Source organism: Agelaius tricolor, unplaced genomic scaffold, assembly GCF_023055355.1.
Source record: "Agelaius tricolor isolate 1412-34295 unplaced genomic scaffold, bAgeTri1.0.p SCAF_72, whole genome shotgun sequence".
Taxonomy (NCBI): domain Eukaryota; kingdom Metazoa; phylum Chordata; class Aves; order Passeriformes; family Icteridae; genus Agelaius; species Agelaius tricolor.
Window position 1 is genome coordinate 183,712 of NW_027269332.1, and position 19,571 is coordinate 203,282.

The 19,571-nt window shown below is 46.3% G+C and overlaps 1 protein-coding gene and 1 long non-coding RNA gene across 7 annotated transcripts in view; one reads left to right on the top strand and one right to left on the bottom strand.

Moving 5' to 3' along the window:
- Nucleotides 1-19,571, bottom strand: part of PRR5 (proline rich 5) — a 64,374-nt gene extending 44,803 nt beyond the window's left edge. For 2 of the 6 annotated variants that reach the window (XM_071417949.1, XM_071417947.1), the window contains exons 1-2: nt 13,256-13,444; nt 1,137-1,321 (exon numbers count right to left, since the gene is read on the bottom strand). The gene's annotated coding sequence lies outside the window, so the exon portion shown is untranslated. Of the gene's footprint in view, nt 1-1,136; nt 1,322-12,849; nt 12,914-13,255; nt 13,445-14,487; nt 14,671-18,323; nt 18,481-18,841 lie in introns of those variants that run through there. The other 4 variants (XM_071417953.1, XM_071417950.1, XM_071417948.1 and 1 more) reach the window with 3 other exon arrangements.
- LOC139585313 (uncharacterized) lies at nt 13,749-17,249 on the top strand. Its single transcript, XR_011677033.1, has 2 exons — nt 13,749-14,349; nt 16,627-17,249. It is a non-coding gene; the product is annotated as an uncharacterized lncRNA (long non-coding RNA).

Genomic DNA, 19,571 nt, shown 5'->3' on the forward strand with positions numbered 1-19,571 from the left:
AGCAGAGCAGAGCCAGGAGTGACTTCCAGTGCAGCAGGAATGTACAGAGTGCATGGCAAAAAGGGAATTATTGGGTCACAACTCACAAACCTCCTTGACAACTTTATCTGTCTCTTTTCACACTTGTGTAGACTTGGCTGAACACGCTCTAAGGATCACCAAGGGTATCATGAACATCTCCACTCACACCACGAGGCTCCTGGCACACCAGAAACCAGGAATTCACCTCTCACATGGCTCCATTTCCACAGTGGGGATCACACACGGTGCCAAGCAACGGCACCAGGTACAGGCATATGGAGAAATGCAGAGGAATTTTACAAGAGATGCTCACAAGAGCCCACTGACAAACAAAAACTCTGAGTGAATGGCAGGGATTGGGCAAAAGCAATGGCAAACATTTTAATTCTCAATTCCCATGGCCACTGTGACTACAGGGAAACTTAAAAAAAAGGAAAAAATAAAAAGAGTTGAATCCTTACATGGACAGCACTCTAGCATCATGAATCCTGAAAACAGAAATAATTGTCACTTGCATTTAATAGTGTGATGGAAACAGGAAAGAACTGGAATAAGAATATGAAGCAGGCAGTTCATCCTAAGCTCATTAGAGATTGCTCTCAAGTCTGCAAAGAGAAATTTAAGAAATGATGCCACACTACTATGCCTCCTGGCCCACCAGAGCAAGGATGGTCATGGGGCTGTGTTCTACTGTTCCTACCCAGTGGTATCAGCTCTTCTGCCCAGTGGGTGAAGCTTTGCTGAAGCTGCCAGATGCAATAGCAGGATAACTTTCTGCTCCAGCAGCCTTGCAGATTTTGAAGAAAGGCAGCAAATAGCTGGGGGCAGCAACTTCTCATATTTCCTCTGACATTTCTACCACATTGTGAGACTCACATTCTGACTCTGCATGAGATGGCAGCTGCTTAGTCAAAAGCTTCCCCAGGAAACCCAGAAATATGAGAACACAGCCTGCATCTGCTGCCATTCTCAGAGCACACGCTCCTGCCTGAACCCCTTGAGAACAGCAGAAGAAAAGGATCTAAAAGAAGCCTGTGCCTCCTCTCCAGTGAGGCTGATATGCCTGGACATCTGAGAACAAGTTCCTCTGGGAGGAGACAGAGCAGGTCCCTTACCTTTTAGCTCACAGAGTCTGGGGTGGTGTGAGTACAGGCCTTGGGCTTGTGCAGAGGTTGGCAAGGTCATGGCTCCATTGGTTCTCCAAAACTGAAAGCAGCCAGAGGCCGGATGAGCTGTGCACCAAAGTCAGGACTTGCTGTGCTGGCGGCAGCATGGAGGGAATGGCTTTGTGGGAAATAAACTAACAAAAAAAAAGAAGAGCTGAATAGAAGTAGCAGCAGTTACAGGGCTATCACCAAAAGCACTTGGACTCAACTCAGCTATCTTTTTGTTATCACTAATTTATCTGCTGTCACTAATTTATAGTCCCACACTGCAAATATATGTGATGCAAAGGCTGCCATCCCATCATGACCTCTCTGAACTGTTCTGAGAGACACCTTGGGCCCCTAAACCATATTCAGATTTTCTGTAATGACTCAATTACAGAACGATTCTCAGGGCTTAACAACTGCCTGAATGGTCCTTCAGGCTCAGCAAGGGACACTTGCCAATGACTCATCTCTGGAAAATCTTTATCATCATTGATAACTCCAGGAGGGGAGTATCCACAATTGTGCTGTGCTGGGTTCTATTTTCTTTAGGTTGGGTACACAACATATTCTTCAATGGATGCCAACAGTACAGGATCAGGACCCAGGCTGTCATGAGACCACCTCAAAGAGCCTGTGCTCTGGGAGAGGAAAAGCAAACCCTACATTGCTTTCCCTGGGTGAATCCCTCAGAAACCTCTTGAGTGCCCAACTGATATTTCACCAAAGGTATTTACAGCCATTCACAAGAGCACACTATACTTTTGGAATTTTGGTTTAGTTTTGTGTCTGTTACATTGCAGTTCATGCTTGCCTGTTTTCCACAGCACTTGATGCAAAGAGCATTTTCTTCACAATTAAAAGGAGAGCATCTTCCACAGATCCCCGGGACTGTCAGAAACTGTGCAGCCCTGGGTAGCAGACAGACCCTGAGCTAATGAAGCTTTAAATACATCCTTAACTAATTTTAAGCACAGTAGCAGTACCACTGTAACTCTAACTGGCCATTCCTCTTTGTTTCTAGATAACCTATCAATGTTCCAAAACTGACTGTGCTGCAAAGACACAGGATTTGATCCAGAAAAATCATGCGTGCTTTTTCTGGATCAAATGTTTGGCTCCCAAATGGTGCAAGTTTCTGAAGAGAAGTGTGAATGAGAGGGAGAGGATTCTGAAGGTTTTGAAGCAGCTAGAGGCTTTGCCTCGGGGTACATTTTGTGACCTGGCTATTTAGTAGCATTAACCCTCAGCTGTTCTCGATACAAACCATTTGGCTGTCTGCACTGAGTGGAGAGACAGAGCCTGTCAGTGGCAGAGCAGCTGCACCACTCCAAGCAGGCAGATGGCGAGGATGCAGCTCAGCTCTTTCCTCTCTTTACTTCCCTCCTATCGTCCTATTTCATCCAACCCCCCTCTCCCTCCACCCAGTTCCTTTGGTGGGGGGAATGAGATCCACTTGGACCTCACTGTGCCTAAAGAGCAAATGATGGTTTGGATCCAATTGCTTCCTGAGTCCCTGCAGCAGCAATCTGTCCTCTCCCCAGACAGACAGACAGACAGACAGCAGCTGCTGCTGCACAGCTGCTCTGGCACAGCAGTGCTGGCAGATGAATGGCAGGGCAGGCAGGTGCGATGCTGGTTTGGCTCATGAGCTGCAAAGAAACCAAGGAAGAAATCCCTGCCTGCTGCAGAGGGGAGTGTGATTGGGAAGCTGTTCCTGCAGAGTGGCTGCTGGTTAATCAGAGAAAAGCCTCATGCATGAGCCCACTAATTCCTGCGTTGTGCCAGCTGGCACTGGGCCTTTACTGAAGGAGGCTCCCAGAGCCTCACTGGCATCCAGCTGCCATGGCTGTGGGCACACAAACTCAAATGCCTCAGGAGCATCTTGAGGGCAAGACTGGTATTAGAATCATTAAAGATAAATAACCTTACCACAAAAAAAGGTAATAAAAGGAACCCCAATTCATCAATATAAAGAACAACCTAAGACTTCTTCCCCACTCTCCTTCACTTGATAAAGCAACAAGTTATCCTGGACCACCCAACAGGTTGCCAGCTTGGCTGAAGTTCTGTGCAACCTCAAGCTTTTTAAAATAAAAACCTTTTCAGTCTGGGGGGTGGTGTCTTTTGCCTCTCTGTTTTCATTTGCCAGGCTGGCTGCAGAGACTGCCACTGTCACGTTGTCACTCCTGCCAAAATGTCCAAGACCAGTGCAATTTTCACCCACAAATGGATGGATGAGCTTGTTTCCAGCAAAGGAGGGGTATGACCTCCTGAGAGCACGCACCTCCTGCTACCAACACAGCACTCTGTGAGCCTGCACAAGGGCACAGGGATGAAAAACACACTCGGCCTCAAGCACCAGCCTCTCACCAGGCACAACAGAGGAAAAGACCTGAAAACAATACCAGTTAAAACCTGAACAAAACTGCTTCTTCCACAAAAGATGGTAGAGTTGAAGAGTTTTCAAGCTTCCATGAAAACAGAGGAAACACCAGAGATCCCACATGACAAGTAACTGAAGAACAACACGATTTAGATTTTAGATCCAGTGGCACAACCCAACCAGAAGATTTTGCTACACATGAAACCAAACTCTGGAAAATCTTACAAAATTACAATAGCAAAAATTAGGTGGTAACTGAAGAGGAGGAAGAACCTGGGTATCAAGGCATACTGGGGAGCTTGTTGAATCTGTGATGGTGCACAATACCAACTGCTAAGAGCTCTAACCTTCACAAAACCACCCAACCTCTGCTGAATTAGAGCACTGTTTCTCCACTCCTTCCCAGCAGGTCAGTGCTGGGAACCTGCCAAGGCTCCAGGCAAAGCAAACTAGGAGGGGAAACCCCCCTGAAACTAACGCCAAACCTGAAAGATGCTCAGAAGCCTGCACAAACCTAAGCACCATTTCTCAGACTTCTTATTCAGGGAAAACTTTCTCTGACCGTCAAGGGCAAGTGCACCTTGAAGGTGTGATTACACTCAGTGAAAATTAACTGCAAGTCAGGCAGGTTTTCCCCCAGGCCTTATTGAGCAGGCTCCTAAGCATTTACCAAATAGCATAAAAGCAATTGTACTAAAAGGCTTAGAATTCTTATTTCTTGGGTTCTTTTTTTCATTATTCTCAAACTGTGGAAGCTCAGTCACAGACTCCCAGACCAAAATTCGACAGAGGTAGCTGTTGTGGGAATGCAGCACAAGAAAAGATAATCAAGCATTAAGCAATAATAGAAGCAGGTGTTCTCCCAGGATACATTCTAGGCACAACCATTTATGGGTAACTAAAGAACAGCGACAGCGTTTCCACAAAATCTCACAGCAGGAGCCAGATGACTCAAAAACAAACCTGAAAACTCCTATATCTTTTCATTTTCAAACAAGGAGGGAGAAAAAGTCAAGATGTCACAAAAGGCTGGGGGACTCCACGTATGCCGTGCTGGGTCAGCATCTCTGTGATGATGATCAGGCAGCAGCTCCCAAGGGAAGATGGGCCAGATCCTTGCTGCTATGCTCTCCACACAGGGTCAGTGCATGAACACTGAGATCTGTTTGCACCAGGGCTGGAGTCACCACTCCCAGACATCTCCTGCCACTTCCCAAACAGCCACAACCCATTTCACTTCCTCACAGAAAGCCAAAACCATCATAAATTAAGAACAAAACTGAATATTGGTCTGAGCAGGATCTGCAGCACTCACATACTAGAGATTTCTGTTCCCACAGTAGGAAGATAAGAGCTTTGCTGTAGTCAGCAAAAGAAAGTGTTTTTAAAGCATAATCAAAGCAAGACTCTCTTAAACAGCTTCAAATATCCCCTATGACTTTGCAAATCCTGACCAAGGGCACCATCTCACAGCACTTTATTCCAGCACAGCATTCTGTGCTGCTCAGTGCTATGAACTGTCCTTAAATTCCACTAAATCCACTGATTTTTCCTGTTCTTTATCAGCCTAATAAATCTGCTGCACTGCTGTCTCATTCATACAGGCAGGCAGGGGAATGTGCATCATAGTGGATGCAGGAGTTAATAAAAAGCCACCAGTAAGGGGGAGCCAAAGCAAAAGCTCTGACTTGCTTCCATCTGGGACCTGTGAATGTGTGCACAGAGCTGTACAGCCAGCCAAAGCAGCAGCAGTGACCACCTCAGCTCCCCTCCAGGAGCTCTCCTGATCACCGTGGCCATCCCAAACCACAGCCCGCCTCCGGACTGTATCCCATAGGGAGCTGGGTCACACCCAAACATCAGACCACTGCCCCAGGTTATGTGGACATTGTTTGCCAGGGCTTGTGGACAGAAAGCCATTCTGAGCTCCTCAAGGCTCCCCCAGGTTTTGCAAAGCCCAGATGGATCGAGCAGGAATCCCAACAGCTGTGCAGCATTCTCCACATTCCCCATAACAGCACGAAGCAAGGAGCACCCAAGGGATGTCCCAGAGTTTAGGGCTGCATCCAACCTTCCCAGCAGCTGATGGCATCACCTCAGAGAGGCCAGCCAGGCTCTGCCTGGACACGCTGCCTCCTGGCTGAAAAGAATGGCAAGCCTCATGAGCATTTTCCACCAGCTGTGTCAGCAGAAGAAATACATCATCTAGATCCATAAAGAAAGACATCATCTAGATCCATAAAGAAATACATCATCTAGACCCATACTGTGTGCTTCTGGAGTCACATGCCAGGTAACTCCCCACAGAAGGGTACACCAGGCCCCAGAGAGGACACAGTGCACATCCAGCAGAGCAGGGATGTTGGCTTCAGAGCAGTGGCTCAGCCACCATGCTCAGTCTGTAAACACCGTGTGGCTGCATGTTTGTCCACGTACATCTGTGTCCCTGCATGGAAAACCAAAGGAAAAACAAGGAATGCTTAAGAAATGCTTAGGAAAGAGCCTAGCTCAGTTAACTGCCCTACCATCCACCAGCTCTGCCTCCAAACCCTGGCTGCCCACAAAATCACACCCCAGGCTCCAGTCTCCCCAGAGCTCAGAGGAGTTCACAGGAGTCTGTGCTCAGCAATGCCATGATCTGCAATTTCAGTGTGCTTTTATCATCCTTCGTGCCATAACAGACTTTGGGACAAGAAATGACCATCCAGTTTGACCATCTGTGGGGGAAGCAGGGCACCCTTCTTCACAGGATTACTCGGTATTAGAGTATTTCCATTTGATGGGTATTTTTCTTCTCCTGCTGTTTAACACTGTGAGTGGAGAAGCTGTTGAAGGAAGGCAAGCAAACCAGGAGGCTAACAGGGATACACAACTTCCAGCATTTATCAGCTCATTGGCTTGTGTGAGAGCAAAGGCAAGGCAGAGAGGAGAGGAAAGAGCATCACATCTTTGCCTATGCCTGCAGATGATAGTCTCTATAAACTTAAATTGTTGCACCTTCCAACAAGCACAAGAATTTTTTCAGCAACAATGGTGCTCCATTTTAATTATTTTTTCCCTAAGCTGGAGATTTACTTTCTAAATGTGGCTGAAGTGGCAACTGAGTGTCTGTATAGGTTTGAGCACAAGGCAGTTAGCAATCTCCCTCACACAGTGACAAAATGAAAGTATAAATGAGCAAGGCAGGGAATGCACTTTGATTTGTGTTTACACTCTGCCTGGCACAGGGTGGTCTCAGTGCCTCAGCCCAGGGGTTCAAAGGCAGAAAAAAGTCACCAATCAACAATAGATACTAAGGCAGATAAACGAGGAACTGAAACTATTTGTTAAATAGGCATGGCAAAGGCTAATAGAATTAGCATCTATGGGACTTTCCTTATGCTACAAAATAATTACAAAGGCCAGGATTAAAGTGTGAATGATCAAGAAACCTCCATGAGAATTCAGTAAAGATCTCAATGTATTCAGAGGGAAGTAAAAGCTCTGCAATTCAGTTACATCTCTCATTAAGCATTGTTAAAAACTCCATGAAAGGGAAATGAAGTTAATTGAATTTAAATCAGCTAATAAATATTCTTTTGCATAGTCTTTTCCCAGCAAAAAAATTAAAAGAGATGATACCAGAAGTGTATTACCAATGTTAAAAACAGCAAAAGAAAGCTTATTGTACGCATGTACAGTAAATTCTAACTGTAAACCTTGTATCTTATTCGTGGCTGGGATAATTCTGCAAATCAAATATTCAGGTAAACTGAGAAATGGTGACTGAAACACAGTATACACAGTACACAGGGAAAATTTACCTTTTAACCTGGATTAGTATTTTCTGTGTGTGTAACTGCAGACAATTCTGGTAGTCACACAAGCACACACTTATGCCTGAGTATCTCCAGGAAATAGCTTAATAATGATAAATGAACAGAAGTCATGCAGAATAAAACAGAAAACCAACTCACACTGGAATTATACATGACAGAATTAATTTGGGAAGCATGCTGTAATGCCAAATTTGATTCATGCAAGCAAATCTCACTAATTCGGGCCAACATCTGGCTTCTTATCTGAACTTTGCAAGCTGCTTCTCGGTTTCACAAGACTGGCCTGGATATTTTATAAGAACCAAGTCTTTCTCAAATTTTCCAACACTTTCTGTCATCAGGGATGCCAGAATTACCACAAGTATGTATTTTTCCGGGCACTGTGAATTGGATTGATCCAGACTTCACTAGTAAGTATTCTGGTCTGAAGGCCAGGGATCTGCCAAGGAAGGTGGGAACCTATCTTGGAATGGAAAATGTGACCCCTTCCCCCAAATCACCAGATGAGGAACTTCTGTGACTCTAGTTACACTTCATTAAAAGAGGTTCATCCTTAAACCAGTGTTGTAAATGCTTGTCCATGTATTACCTGCCTGCCCTTCAATAACCCATTCATGCTGAAGACAGACAAACCATCTCCAATTTTTAAACCAGCCACTGTGAATCAGAATAAGTGTACTCCTCCCTATCTAGCAACAACATGCCATCTTGGAGCCCTTGTAACTCCACCAGTTCTGCAGGAAGAGCCCGTCCAATTTATAAAAACTCTCAGTTTATTGTGGGACAGCAGAAATCTAGTGGAGGAGAGATTGCCTGTTACAACATCCAGTCACCAGGAGACACAAGTTATCACACACTGCAATTCTCAGTGTCTGATCAGACTCTGCATGAGCCCAGCCCCCTGGTATCTGAAGAGATAAAGGCAGCAGTGCAGTAACACAACAGAGCCCAGAGCTGCACAAGCCTCTGAAATGGCTCTCCACATTCTACCAACAAGCTGTGCCTGTTACTGGGCTCGGCAAAGGAAGAGGCAGCTGCTGTCCCAGACCATCCATTAGGTTTATCCACTACTGTCCAAGACTATCCCTTAGGCTTTCTTTGCCAGTTACGGCTGAAACTAAAATCAGGAAAGCACCCCAGGTCTGTTTCTTTCCAGCTTTTCTTCAAGAGGAGAATGCACCATGGGTCCAAGAACACAAATCAACAAAGCCAATGCAAACCCAGCAATATTTCTAGCCCAGCCTGCTGTGCTCACCACTGGAGCACCTTCCATCACTTGCCTCCTCCCATACTCCCTCACCACAGGATCAGAACAGAATTCCAGATGCTCCAGCATTTGTTTCACAGAACAGCAGCCAGTTGATGCTCATGTATTTCCTGCATCAGAGGCTAAGGATGGAATGGGACCTATTAATTCATCCATACAAACCCAAGCTACCAGGGAGTGACTGCCCTTCCAGCAGACCACAGAGGCGGCTCAGCAGCCAGCTCCCAACAGAGGAGCTGACCTGGCAGACTGAGGAGCTTTGTTTCCAAAACCTGCACCCTTAATCCCCAGGCACAGCTCAGCCAGGGAAGATGTCTCCAAATGACCAGCCCTGCACAACATTTTTCCCAGCTCTTTGTGTCACACAACACCAAACAACGTTACCCATTTTCCATGGAAGATTACTTAGCTTCATCCCAAGCAGCTTTTCTTGATGCTCAAGGTACCTTCTCTTTTGCAGCCCCTTATGTCTAATCACACCCCCTTGCCAAGGCTAAGAGATTATGTTTCTTGAGTAATCACACCTGAAATCAATGGAGTCTTTGCTTCTCAGATTATCTATATGAAGTATTTTTAATCATTGCTCAGAAATCAGTCACTTTGCTCTCCTAGTCAGCTCTCTGCGCTCCCTCAGAAACTTCCCAAGGGCAAGCAGCTTACAGTTATGGCAGGAGCTAAATGTGCATCCAGACTGCCTATGTGAAGCCTGCTATTCCCTGTCCATAGCTGGGATATCTGCCTGGGCCCCGTGCTGTGTGTACAGTGCTGTACACTGTACAGCCACAGCCACGCACAGGCCCCCTGTGGCTGCAGGCGCCCTTTCACAGCCCGTGCACACATCAACCCACCGATCATTCTCTTCTCTCTTCCCCGCCCTCAGTCTCCTCAGATTGTTCTGCATCGCTGGTGTGTCTGCACAGTGTATTGCCAGGAACTGCAGGCACACAGGTCTGACACGTGAAAAGGTAAAACTCACCCCTCTCTTGTGATGCCTTTCATGGCCCCTTTCACATTCCCTCCCCAGCTGCCATCATCCTGGCTTCTACGTCTCACTACTCCTGAGCAGAAAGAGTTTTACTCTTGCTCAGGAAATGCAGCACCACATTTCCTGACAGAGCTGCTCCTTTGTCTACTCACACGAGCAACACGAAGGAACCTCTGTGGGGGCACCCAGCATCTCTGGAATCACAACTGTGCTCCAATCCACTCAGCAGCCTCCCAGGCAGATTGAATTTCAGCCTGAGCAGCACAAAGGAGTATATTGTGGCTATCTGATGGGCACAAAGGGATTTCACTTTACAGTTTCTGGGAGTTTTCAAGCTGTTGTGGGGTAATGTGACAGAAAGTAAATATCTTTCAAGTGAAAATATCTCAGAATAAAATTGCCATCCCATTTGTTTTCAGAACCAGTCTTCATTTCAGATCTGCAATCATTAAAAGAAACAATCTCCAACTCAATTGTGTGAGCAGAGGAATGCCCAGCACCACTGAGTGGCATTTTCAGTGAGCTCTCAGGTTTCATTTAGCATTCTGCACTGGTCCTGTGGCTTGGTTCGCCTGGAAATTTTAAATGCAAATGTATTTTCAGGATGACTTGAGAGAAGAATATCAGAATTTTACCTCACACGACAGTTCCTCGCTCAGTTCCATTCAACTCCCTTTTCCTCATTCCCATATACACAGATTTGCTGCTACTAAAAAAAAGGCTTAAACAAGAAAATCTTTATCTACTATTTTTTTCCTGTTGAAAGACTTTCCCTCACTCTTCTGCTTAAAGAAACCTAAACCACAGCTTAAATAATGCTTTAAAATTGCCTAGAGCTCCAACTTGAGACACAGAGCAGGCAAGGAATTTCCTTCACAGTAGGGAATAAAAGCACTTAATTTAAAATCATCCCCATACATTATTTTCCATCTTCCAAGGGCTAATATGCACTGGCTAATTAATCACTCTTTTAGCAACACCTCAAACTCACCAGTGCTATCCTATGAAACTGGGGGAAAGCAAACACCTCCGAGAGGATGTGCTGCTGGACAAGCACTTGTGATTTTGTCACTTTGTGCTCAGTGCCAGTGAGTCCCAGGCCACAGATACAGGCAGGTAATCACCAGCTCTCATAATTCAACAGTTTCTTGAGAGGCTGTGACAGGGCTGTTGCAGAGGCAAAATTTCACTGCCCTTTTTCTGAAGGCATTTATTGAGCAGTGACACTGAACCACTTCAGACAGGGTTAAATGATCAGAATCACCCTAGGAGCTCTCCCTGGCACAAAGCTGTTGCTGAAATGATCAGAACCAGAGCTTACAGTTCTCCCTGGCACAAGGATGTTGCTGAAATGATCAGAACCACCCTAGGAGCTCTCCCAGGCACAAGGATGTTGCTGAAATGATCAGAACCACCCTAGCAGCTCTCCCTGGCACAAAGCTGTTGCTGCCCACGTGTGAGACCAGCCACTCGTGTAAATGGAGGCACAGCCCCAGTGCAGCTCAGCAGTTTGTGCTGAGCCACACGGGATCAGAACACATTCTGGAAATTACACTGCCTTCATGCTGCAGCAAAACATGCTCCAGTTTGCGCTGTAAAGAACAGCTTTTTGATCTGCAGTTGTGATTTATTTTCAAACACACTCACAAAAGTGATACTTTAAAGGAAAATGAAGAAGTAGGCCACGTCAGCAAGCATGAATGATCTGAGCCTCCAGCTCTGGACCAATCTATCTTGCTGCAGTTAATATCCATATTTAACTCTACAGTTGAAAGAGGAAATACTATTTTTAGCCATTACCTATTACTTTTGTTCAGAGATTAAGTGCCACATACTATTACTGTATTTACAGAGCTGCTCATCAATCCTGACAGCTTCTACACTACAAAAAAAATTAATTAAAGTAATTTTACTGGCGTGCCTTATTGTGGCTAGGTTTTACAACTGTAGTTCTATCTGTTACACAAATTAAATGGAAGTGCCTCCAGAATGGAAGTGGTAGGAGTTATGACTGCAGCCCAAGGATCAGATTTTTTTAAGTGCTCAGGGTGTGATTTTCTTATGCACTGAAGATAGAGAATTTGGCTTACAGCAGACACATTTCCCTCACTGTCTGCCAAAGCACTCTGGATAGAAAAGTCTGAATACTGAAAAGAAAGACCTGAAAATCTAGCAATTAACTCTGGACCCTAAATACAAGCTAGAAGTATTGAAAATCTGACCTTGTCTTGGGTGATGAGTAAGTACTGCTGGAAATTCTTCTTATACTCTGTCTGCTCTGCAATGCCTTTTTTACTGAGTTCCACTGGGACTGTGTCTCAGTTCCATATTCCTTCCAGAGTTTTCCCCTAATTAGATTATTAATAAGTAACAGTGAGATGAAGCATGAAGTCACTCAATCAACGATGTGTATTACAGACATGAAATCCCTGTCAATACATGTTTCGTAAGAAGCCACTTGTCACTAGTTTACCACAGAGAAGTAGATTTATACACTGTATTCACCTGACTCCTAGAATGAAGTTTTAGCTCTGCTTTGGCAACGAGACAAGTTTCAGACAAAGAACAGTTTTGCCAGGCAGTACCACAGCTCTACACTCAGCTACCTACAAGATGACAAGTGGGTCCATTATTCTGTAGCTGGCCTATAGTGAAGTATTCCTTTAATTAAAGTTGTAAGAAAGCTGCCTAATCATCACCTAACAATCATCTTTTCCTAAGAGCTAACGGGTGCAACAGACAGAAGAAATGACAAGAATTTATTTTAAATGAAGCATCAAAATTTAGCTTTAGACCTATCTTCTCTTATTCATCAACGTGCTAGTAAATACAAAACCTAATTGTTTCCTGCAATTTACCACGACTTGCTTACAAGTATGCCAGCTGGAAATGATAAGCGTTAGGAAAACTGAACAATTTCCTTTAACCTTTTTTAAAGGCTGTTCTCTCTTGTTGCTTCTGCAATATCAAAACACAGGCACACATCCAGCCTAACGCATGCCTGAAGAACACGAAGACACCGGACCTTTACCAATGATCACTTACGAGCTGCTAAAACCAACAACGACCGCACACGCACAGACACACACACTGAGAGGGACAAGCCCATCTCCTGCATGAGCCATCGGAGACTCTGCATTTCAGGGTGGAAACATGCAAAATCATTCTGCAAGAACATTTCACTCATGCATTGAGGTCTTACTCGCGCAAATAAAGCTTACAGCAGTCAGAGCACAGGAATCGCATTTACAGCCAAGTCCAGTTACCTGAGATGGCTATTACAGACTGCAAGAGAAGGAGAGCAGTGCCTGCACAAACACTGAAGGCAGCAAAACCTGCGAGCCCGAGCTCCAGCATTCCCAGGCACCTTCCCAAAGGCTGCCAGGGCTGCGTCTCACCCACCGCAGCTCACAGCCACGAACAAAGCCGGCAGCCCCCGCGCCCACGGCTCCCAGCGAGAGCCCCGACCCTCGGCCGCCGCCCGGCCCGGGGGTGCTGGGAGCCGCGACCCCCGGCACCGCAGCCCCCGGGGGCCGAGCACCGACCCACGGCCCCTTCGCGCAGCCCTGCGGGGCGAGCCCCGGCTGGACGGACCCGCGTCCCCCGCAGCGCCCGACCCGCACTCACCGCGCCCCTGAGGGCAGAGCAGGCGGCGAGGCCCGGCCCGGCCCGGCTCGGGGGCGCTGAGGGGCCGCGACCCCTCCGGAGCTCCGCCCGGGCAGCGCACGGCGCACAATGCGCGGCCGCGGAGCCACGCCGGCGGGGCGGGCACGGGCGGGCCGGGGGCGGCCCCGCGGGGCGGAACCGGGCTGCGAACCAGCGCCCAGCGCCGCTGGGGCCGCCCGAGCCCGGCCCCGCAGGGCCGCCGCGGGCACCCCCGGCCCCGGGGCGGGTGCGGCCCCACGGCCGGGCCGGCGCCGCTGCTCCTGCCGTGCGGAACAAGCCCGGCCAGCGGGCCCCGCCCCGGCCCAGCCACAGAGAAACGAGCGAGAGCGACCGGCAGCGACACACGGCCACGAGAAAGGTGCAGGTGGAGGCAGCAGCGCATCCACGCGTGCCAAGGAGAAATGCTGCTGCTCCCGGTGCTCCAGGGCTGCAGGAGCTGGGAGGCCACTAGGAAGCATCACGCCCTTCTCCATTGGCACACGGAGCCGGTATGCAGTGGTGCTGGCCAGGGGTTTGTTTGCTAGAGCACGCAGTGCATACACGGCCCCTGGATCATCCCAAACTGGTGCTTTGGCCGCGGCTGGAAGGGGTAGTTTGGATCTGAGCTGCGGGATTTTAGGTACACCTTGCAAGGTTTAAACCAAAGGAAGTTTTATAAAATCAATTCCACCTTGACTTTCAGCCACATCAAATCATAGCTTGGTTGGGCTATCGGGCAGGCACTGGTCTCATACCTGCTTCAGCTGTCCTGCTTGAGGGAATAACAGTGCCAATAAGCGAGTTCAAATGCCAGCTGTGTTTGCGTGTTACTGCCACTACATCACGTCACAGTACCATGGGTTTCAACCTACACAGTCTCAGGGACTGCTCATGCTTCAGAGTCTTCCAGTGGAAGCTGGACATCACCATTTACTGCAATTTACTATTTGATCCAGTTTGCATTCCAACTAGAAGGACTTTAAATGGTGATGGCACATCAAGGAACTAAACTTCTGTTAGGAACCTCTTATGGCATCAGAGCCTCACTTTGCTGGATTAATTTGTGATTATGCTAGGTAGGTGAAATATGGTGTCTTGGTGTGAGAAATATTTAGTTTTCACTAGATGCCATAGCATCTAGCTGAGATGCTGATAGACATTTTGCAAAATAGCTGCAATAGCTAAAAGATCAAAATGAACGTAAGATTACTTACCATTGGGTAATTTTTGAGTGAAGCATTCTTTAGGAAGATCTGAAATTTTTCATCCCAGTCAGTGAGTTTACCTTGCGAATACACAGTGCACCTGAGGGCTGAAGATGTTTGTCCAGAATGCCAGGGACCCACAGTCCTGCTTTGATTCAGCTGCTGAATTTGCAGGCAGGTCCCACACAGCATCTGTAGGAACAAAACTACAGCAGTGATTGGCTGCTTGAAGGAGGATCCATCTCTGCCTTTTCTTTGCAACTATTAATTTTGGTGTAAATGGCTCACTGTGAACTGGGTGAAGAAGGAGGAGGCTCTTGCCCCGTGACCCTGCTATTGCACAGGAGAAAACTGCAGAGTGGCAGCGTGAATCCCATGGGTCCCCAGCAAAAGGAATCTACCAAAGGAGCCATTGCTGCCCTCTCACGCCAGTGCCAGCCATGCTGGCAGGGCCTCTGGAGGGAGGGTCGCTGTTCCTCATGCTGCAGAAGAGCTGCACACACCACTGCCCCCTTGTCCTTGCATTTCCCAAAGCTCCCTCGTGCCCCACACCGTCCCTGCCTCTCCCTGGGCAGCAGGTATTACTGGGACTCTGCCAGCCAGGACACTGTCTCATCACCTCCTCCAATAAAAACAAACTAACCAAATCCAACCAACCAACAACAAAAGAAACCAAATCAAAACAAACAAAAGATAGTAATTTGAATTTTGAAGTGTTGCAGGAGGTACAAGCTGTTTCTACAGTGCTCTCCTGCACATACTGATGCAGGTAGTTTTTTGCTGTCATGCTCTTGCCCTTCCAAATCTGTCACTTACTCAGGTCCAGGGAATTGCTTTTAGGGTTTCTCTGGGCATCCTTCTAAGATTTTAGGTGATTAATAAATTTGGACTGCTGTTGGCCTTGCTGCTAAGGGGTTGCCACTTTCCATGCCAGTGTTGGCTGCATTTCCCTGATTACAAAGAGGGATCCTTACATCTCATATCATTAAAAGTTTAAGTGCTAGTGGTCTCTTCAGCTAAAGAGTCCACATGCATCATTTGCAGGGATTTCAACTTTCTACAAAAATACTTGAATTTTAATATTTTTCATTTCATATTTTTGATTTGTTTTTTGAACAATTTGTTTATTGCTGCTGAGACTCTTCCTTAAGGGAGTCTGTTTTCTTTTTTAAGTACTGTTTTTAATACCCTGAAGAACAAACTTACAGTAGCCCTATAAAATAGATTTTAAATATTAATAGCAGTGTACTAGTAATGGCATAGGGAATGATAATATCTTCTTTAATATCCATTCACCAAAATTACTTCAATAAGATTATTACTCTGATACTAGACTAAAAGCAATGAAATCATAAATCCTTACATATTTGCTGTTTGTTGAAACAAATCTTTCAAAAAATTACCATAAAAGATCTGAAATTTCTGTAAGACCTCAACAGCATATCCTGCTTGTCTTTGAACAGACACTACTTTTTCCAAATTAAAAACCAGTGGTTTTGTTACTCTCAATGTATCCAGAGATATTGCTCCCATAATAACTGTCTGCCCAGAACTGATCAGATCTGTTCTACCTCATTTATCCTTTGGCTAACACTTGTTTGCAGCAGCACCTGTAGCTGACCTTTCTCCAACAGCAAATATAAATCTCATATATTTGAAGGTTAGAAGTTTTCTGAGCTTAAGCTGCTGGCATCTGCTGGCTCCATAGAGCAGTGAGGCATCAGCACAGACACCTTGGAACAACTCACTGTGAGGGAGAGGAGAAATAATGGAAGACTGAGAAAATTCTCGCTGTTCATGAACATTAGGAAGGAGCTGAAGACTTGGGATGATGTAAAAACCAGAATGCCAGTAGGTAGCTCAATATTCCATCAAGATCCAAAGTGTGTAGGTTTCATATTTTCAGAATGAGAAGTTCAAAGCAATTTAAAAGACAAAAATGCTTATCAGTACAAAGAAATGAACAACCTATCCAAACAACTGAAGGAAAGGCCTGTGTGTCATCAGAAATGCTGCCTGTGTAATTTGATTTCTTTGGAGAAGGCCTTTGCTCCATATTATGACCATTATCCAGCAGCCAAAACATACTCAATTACATGTATAACCTTCCTGCTCTTATCTAATCTGTGTTTTTCAACCTCCTTTTAGCTTTGTAACTGAAACATCTTCCAAGGGGCTGACTCTGCAGCCTCCTACATGCTGAATGAAAACCCACCTGCCAGGAGGATGGCTCTTGTGTCTGTACATTTGGGTGGACCCCTGCAAATCAGAGATACCTGGGAGTCCCCAGGGACAGGAAGTGAAAGACAGTGATTTTAGAAGCTACCCTCAAGGAGCAGCTGGAAGTTGGCTGCATGGAGCATTCCAGATAAATGAGGGGGGAAAGCATCCCAAGAGCAGCAGGCAGAGATGAGTGAGGTGGGTGGGAGCACCTGTAGGGCGTTTGCTGGCTCCTGCCTGCTCCCATGGGGGGAATCCTGCACCCAGGCCTCAGGCATATGTTGTACCTGCTACTCACACAAAAGCAAGGTGTGTTCTAAAGACTGTTAGAGCTTCTTTCCTCTGCACTAGAGATGTTATCTATGCCACACGCTGCTCTAATAAATACCTTTGCTTAATGAATAATGTGGAGGGGAAGATTCTGTGATGTAGAGACTGGTCAGAACAGCTACAAATCCACTGAAGAGTTTAAAAGTGATTTGTGTAACAATTTTCAAATTCAGCTGTGTACTATTAAAGTTTTTGTTTTTTTTTTTCCTGTGGGAAGTACCTGTTTTCTCTTTACTGTGGTTCTTTCTCCCAGTGCAAGACAGTTCGTGCCCCAAGAGATGCCAGTGGAACAGAGATGGAGAGAAGAAAAAGCATGCAAGGAAAGGGTCACACACTTAATGTGACCACTACTCCAGTGCCCTCTGCCCCTCAGGACAGAGGAAAGCATACCCACCCCAAAATATTGCAAAATGAGAAGGAACATTTTGGGGAGGCAGGTTCTCTGTGCTAGAGGTGTACAATACGTGATGGAGGAGACCATTGGGTGTCAATGCAAAGATCAACGCCCTCAGAGCAGATCTGCAGAGACCAGGCACAGAGGATGGAAAAGCACTTCATGGTGAGCTCACGATTTCCCAGAAATTTTGGTAACAGGAGAACAAAGTGTCATTTACTACTAAAAATTATTGTAAATCTGGTCAGATTGCTAATTCATTTTATGAAAATCACCGGATTGTGTGATGGAATTTCACACGAGACCTAGCTTTTATAGAAATCTGTTGACCTTTTCTTTCACAGGGAGCTCCTCAAAGACAATCTAGAAGGTGTTCAAATTTAGTCTACCCTACACCAAAAACCTGACTTGCTGACTTTTTAGATCAGACGATGACAAGTGTCTAGGAGTCACTTGGACAGAGGAATAATTGAAAAGGTTTATCAACAAATCTCTCCCTATTCATTGTGTCCTAGAAAAGCAGACCATTGCTCTCAAGCTGTTTTTGAGGGGTTTTGGTGGGCTGCGGCTATGCACACTCAGCTCTCTAAGATATTTTCTCTTACATAAGCAGAGCTTGGAGGATGCTCACAGCTTTGCTCAGCAGCCTTTCCTTTCCCCCTATGCTGCAAACTGCTGCTTCCTCTGCTTTACCCCAGGACCCAAACATCTCTGGCCCTTGGCCAGATTCAATTGATCCCTAAGGGAAGGGGCATCCTTTCTTTTGTCAGAGCCCTCTGTACACACCCACTCTCCTCTCACAGGGAGATAACCTACAAAGGAAGGACAATACAATACACACTGTCTGTCACACACAGCTGTCACTCTCAGTGTGCAGGTGGCAATAATATTTGTTACTCACTGATCTGGTGACATGGCTTGACTTTCCAGCCTGTGCTTGTGGCAGCTTCCAGGACCAGCAGGAGCACCAGGAAACTCCTTTTGGAGCCTCGTTAATAGCCGTAGGCAGGCCAGAGAGGATCACCCAGCAAGGCTACAGGGCAGGAACAACTGATGTGCTACAGACGAAGAGAAAAAGAAAGGACATCATCAGATCCTCTCCATGCATTAAGCTAGACATAATGCATGGAGAGGAATTTGCAGCATCCCAAACTTGGAAAAAGGGCATTTCTAAAGAAAGCCACCTGCTTTGACAGTATTTTAGGGGTGGTGGGTGTTAGATTCAGAGTGTTGAGACATTGAATTTGTCAAAAGATTGGGAAGATGCTTCAGCCAAGAAGCCCCAAATATCTGTTGGGAACAGACTTCTTTTTCAGATCTGACGGAAGATATCAGAGGAGTCAACTTTAAAATGGAATCACCCTATCTGCTGCCAGTAAATGTTCTGGGAGTGTGCTATAAAACTAAAACTAGACTTACTCTGTTAGATCTTATTTTCTGTCACAGTGGGCATCAGATAGGGCTGCAGAATCACACACCAGCACAATCCTCATTTTTTCAGGAGCTCCCATAAACGTATGGTCAGTCATTGTGTGTGTACGTGCTATGGATGCCAAAATAATTGTCAGCAAAAGCCTGATGACTGAAGAAGTAAAGAACAATCTCTTCCTTGTTCTGCTAGCAGTTCAGGATTTCAGTACTTCACATTTTAAGTTATGCTGTACTTGAGCATGAGAAAATAATTGCCACACAGGAATCCACATCTCAGGTATACTGTGGAGGTCTCTGGAGCACCACCCTGATAACTGCAAAGGGGGTAGAAGCTCTTCCACTTGCATGAGCACTGAGTTGTCTGATGACCAGAGTATTCAGGAATTGTCTGTTGTCCCCATTAAAAAAACCCAACATTGTCCACAAAAAGATGTTTCTGCCCAGGGGAAGAGGCTCTTGCTCAGTCCCAGCAGTGCAATTTCTGCAAGGTGCCCTTGGAGCAGGAAGACCCCAGAGCCCAGCACTGCTCCCCCAGCATCCAGGAGCGCTTCCACACTGAGGAGGCTCCCCTGCAGCCCGCGGAGAGTGCTGTGTGACAGCCGTGCCTCAGCAGCACCTGAGGAGAGCCCCTGCAGCAGCCAGGGGGTGGCTGCCCAGTGCCCTGGGACGGTGTTTGATGGCCAGGAGACATTGAAGGACAGAGCCTATGCAGTCCTGC